Below are 4,931 nucleotides of genomic sequence, written 5' to 3'. Positions count from 1 at the left end.
TCCAGCTCCTTTTCCACAGCTTCTTTTAGTGCATAAGGAACTGGGCGAGCTTTACAGAAAATTGGTGCAGTGTTTGGTTTAGTGTGGATTCTAGCTTTAAATCCCTTTATGCAGCCTTGGTCATCCGAAAACACTGCCTGATGGCGCTGAATCACTTCTAGTACTCCTGGCTTTGCTTCTTTCTGCACCAGTACCTTGTGTACTGTGAAAATCTGTTTCCAGTTCAGCTGTAGTTTCTTTAACCAGTTTCGTCCAATCAGAGCTGGTCTGTCTCCCTGAACAACGATCAGTGGTAGGGTGATGTTTTGAGTCCCATACTGTACTGGTAACATAATATATCCACGCACAGCAATGTGTTGGCCTGAGTAGGACTTGAGCTTTAGCCCACTGGCTGGTTTTATAGGGAAATGAGTGAGATGCATCTGATAATACTTGTCTGATACTACCGACACTGCTGATCCTGTATCCAGCAGCATGGTGGTGTTCTTGCTCCCAAGCGCAACATCCACTGTGTATCCCTTCTCACTGGAGGTGATGGAGTACATTGAATATACTCCAAAAAGTTCAGCTTCATCATTCCTACTTGAACATTCATCCTCAGTTTCCAAATACTGAGTTTGCTGACTGAATTTTTTATTCCTGCAAGCACGTGCAATGTGTCCTATTTTTGCACAAACATGACACTTTTCACTCTTAAATTTGCACTCGCGTGCTGAATGCTTTCCACCACAACAATAACATGGTTGCTTCATTCCTGTGTCTTTTTTAGGTCCCTTCCAGTTCTTTGGCTTGTTATTACCCTCTTGCCTGTTCTGTCCTTTCCATCCTTTGTTGAAAAAATTTGGAGCATTTGTCAAGGCATTTACGTGGTGAGGGTCCTGGCGTCCTGAGAACTCCATCGTATTTTTCGAAGCGAGTTCCATGGATACGGCAATCTCACATGCACGTGGAAATGTAAGATCTTTTTCCGATAGTAGCTTGCGCTGCACAGCATCAGAACGCAGCCCACTAACAAAACGATCCCTCAGGGCCTCATCCAAATATTGTCCAAAATCACATGTGGCTGACAACTGCCTCAGGGCGACAACATAGTCAGAAACTGCCTCCCCTTCTTTCTGGTTACGTTTCTGAAAACGAAAACGCTCAGCTATTACCACTGGAGTCGGCTTATAATGCGCACTTAACGCTCCAGTCAGCACTGCATATCCCATGGTACTCGGTACCCTCGGAGACACAAGATTCTTTAGCAGCCTGTATGTATCTGCTCCGATCACAGAGAGAAACGTGCACACTTTCTTCTCATCGGAAACATCATTTGCCAACATCCATTGCTCCAGCCGCTCCAAATATGACTCAAAATCTTCCTTCGATTCATTATACTCTTCAACACGACCCACATGCATCGCCATGTTAGCTCACCAAAAGCTGTTCCGCTGCAGCCGTGAAGAAAACGTCTTGGTTTGTCTTTTTTCTTTACATGTGAACACAGCCCTTCTACTGCCTCTGTCACGCTGTGGAAATCTTTAGAATCCTCGTCACCAGTTGTGATATTCTGGATTAGGCTCTTTGAAAAGATCAGGACAGAAGGACGTGGATAGGTGCCTTTAATGAACAGCAGGACATCACACACTAACTTGTTGTTTTCTTAGCATGCAGAAACTACCCTTTTTCGTTGTTATATATTGGTCAACCAAGAACTAGCCCTGTAACAGGCACTTCTGTATTTTACCACTGGGGGGCAACAATCCACTCTATTACATTGAGGGAAGAACATGAGAAACAGAGGCAACAATCAGGCAGCGAGTTGGAGCCAGAGTTTTATTGCTGCATTACTGATTGAAAATGTGGGAAACCACCATCTCCAAAATAAAAATAAACCAGGAGGAAACCAAAACTCACAAAAGTAGACAAACACACACAGACAGGAGGCAAAATATAGAGGTGTTGTTCAGCACTGGAGGGAGGGCGACCACGGCAGATGACATCACACGCTCTGCACTGCATTTTGTTCTTTTGGAGATGAAATAAATATTTTATAACACAGTGGGTTCATTCTGAGGCAGGAAAAAGCTTTTATTTGTGTACAAACCTTCAGTGACCCGTGAATGAAACTGTGAGAATAATAAAGTTTGTTTTATGGATGATTTTAGTTTCAAGTTTACGGAGAGTAAGAGAGCTCAAACCCAGACCACCAGCTGCCGAACGGCTGAGAGCGACCGGTCTGGGTTCGAGTCCAACCCATGGCCGCACGTCTTCCCCGTCTCTCCCCCTGCTCTTGTGTCCTTTCTTCACTTCATCTATCAAATAAAGCTAAAAAAAGGTCAAACAAACTACTATTTAAAAAAACACTACAAAACCGGAGCAACTCCAGGTCACAACCTGATAACTAGGCATGAAGGATGCATCACTTTTCCAGAGTCCAGTGTTTATGCTCCCGATCAAACTGAAACCTTTAATGCAGATTAATTTCACCAATCAGTGCTTTTCTTAGAGTTACACAGATGTTTAGTCCCCTGAGTTTCTTTCTACAGGGAGTGCAGAATTATTAGGCAAATGAGTATTTTGTCCACATCATCCTCTTCATGCATGTTGTCTTACTCCAAGCTGTATAGGCTCGAAAGCCTACTACCAATTAAGCATATTAGGTGATGTGCATCTCTGTAATGAGAAGGGGTGTGGTCTAATGACATCAACACCCTATATCAGGTGTGCATAATTATTAGGCAACGTCCTTTCCTTTGGCAAAATGGGTCAAAAGAAGGACTTGACAGGCTCAGAAAAGTCAAAAATAGTGAGATATCTTGCAGAGGGATGCAGCAGTCTCAAAATTGCAAAGCTTCTGAAGCGTGATCATCGAACAATCAAGCGTTTCATTCAAAATAGTCAACAGGGTCGCAAGAAGCGTGTGGAAAAACCAAGGCGCAAAATAACTGCCCATGAACTGAGAAAAGTCAAGCGTGCAGCTGCCAAGATGCCACTTGCCACCAGTTTGGCCATATTTCAGAGCTGCAACATCACTGGAGTGCCCAAAAGCACAAGGTGTGCAATACTCAGAGACATGGCCAAGGTAAGAAAGGCTGAAAGACGACCACCACTGAACAAGACACACAAGCTGAAACGTCAAGACTGGGCCAAGAAATATCTCAAGACTGGTTTTTCTAAGGTTTTATGGACTGATGACATGAGAGTGAGTCTTGATGGGCCAGATGGATGGGCCCGTGGCTGGATTGGTAAAGGGCAGAGAGCTCCAGTCCCACTCAGACGCCAGCAAGGTGGAGGTGGAGTACTGGTTTGGGCTGGTATCATCAAAGATGAGCTTGTGGGGCCTTTTCGGGTTGAGGATGGAGTCAAGCTCAACTCCCAGTCCTACTGCCAGTTTCTGGAAGACACCTTCTTCAAGCAGTGGTACAGGAAGAAGTCTGCATCCTTCAAGAAAAACATGATTTTCATGCAGGACAATGCTCCATCACACGCGTCCAAGTACTCCACAGCGTGGCTGGCAAGAAAGGGTATAAAAGAAGAAAAACTAATGACATGGCCTCCTTGTTCACCTGATCTGAACCCCATTGAGAACCTGTGGTCCATCATCAAATGTGAGATTTACAAGGAGGGAAAACAGTACACCTCTCTGAACAGTGTCTGGGAGGCTGTGGTTGCTGCTGCACGCAATGTTGATGGTGAACAGATCAAAACACTGACAGAATCCATGGATGGCAGGCTTTTGAGTGTCCTTGCAAAGAAAGGTGGCTATATTGGTCGCTGATTTGTTTTTGTTTTGAATGTCAGAAATGTATATTTGTGAATGTGGAGATGTTATATTGGTTTCACTGGTAAAAATAAATAATTGAAATGGGTATATATTTGTTTTTTGTTAAGTTGCCTAATAATTCTGCACAGTAATAGTCACCTGCACACACAGATATCCCCCTAAAATAGCTAAAACTAAAAACAAACTAAAAACTACTTCCAAAAACATTCAGCTTTGATATTAATGAGTTTTTTGGGTTCATTGAGAACATGGTTGTTGTTCAATAATAACATTATTCCTCAAAAATACAACTTGCCTAATAATTCTGCACTCCCTGTACTGTTTAATGTCAGTTCCGCTAAGCTTTCAGCTGAAACTTGTATTGACACAAATGACTGCTTGGAACAATGTTCAGTTGCCAGAATGTGAGCTCAGCCTGAGACACATCAGTTGTGGAGGGACTGCTGTTTCACTCTCGGCTGTTTCTGACATTAAAGGTCACGAATCAGAATCCTCAGTTAATCCCCGAGGACATTATGTAAATTCATGATGTTAAATAGGGTCAGTTCTATAGAGTCAGATGAACTCCTTCTTTACCTGGTAGGTCTGTTGACCTTTGTTTTGAAAGAAATTTGATGGCTGACTGGGTGACTTCTCTCCATTCACTTCCTCTCTCTTCTTCTTCTTTTTTAATACCATGATTTTTACTTCCTTGGAGAAACACGTGACTTTCAGTTCAGCTCAGCTGTTACCCAGATAGAATAAATGAGCTGTTCTGTAAAGGCTTCTAATGCAGATATAAAATAAACCATCTGGCACAACCGGTGAGCAGTGACAGGGTCAACAGAGAGCGTTTTTGGAATCGTTTTGGAAAGTTCAGTGACTTAACCGATTTAAACAAGCAATTTATTTATTATTAGTTAGAAATATATAAATGCAAGAAGTATCCAACGTCATCAGTTTTGATTGTAAGGAGTGGCGTGAGATTATTGTTTCAGTCTCGAGTGGAAACGAATCAGCTCTTACTTTGTGTACTAAGCCTTAAGGCTCGTCTGCCCATGGCAAAGTTAGGACACACCTTTAAATCTCTTTAAATACTTTCACTTTCACTCGGGTGGATATTTTTCAGGAAAACTGTTTAGTGTTAATGTGGTGGGTAATTCAACCGAAGTACTGCAGATAC

The sequence above is a fragment of the Aulonocara sp. 'chitande type north' Nkhata Bay genome, linkage group LG12 (genome assembly GCF_057382095.1).
Source record: "Aulonocara sp. 'chitande type north' Nkhata Bay isolate Kocher_YH1m ecotype deep benthic linkage group LG12, A_spYH_male_GT1.1, whole genome shotgun sequence".
In the NCBI taxonomy this organism is placed as follows: Eukaryota; Metazoa; Chordata; class Actinopteri; order Cichliformes; family Cichlidae; genus Aulonocara; species Aulonocara sp. 'chitande type north' Nkhata Bay.
The sequence above is the reverse complement of the archived record's forward strand: the minus strand, read 5'-3'. Positions refer to the sequence as shown.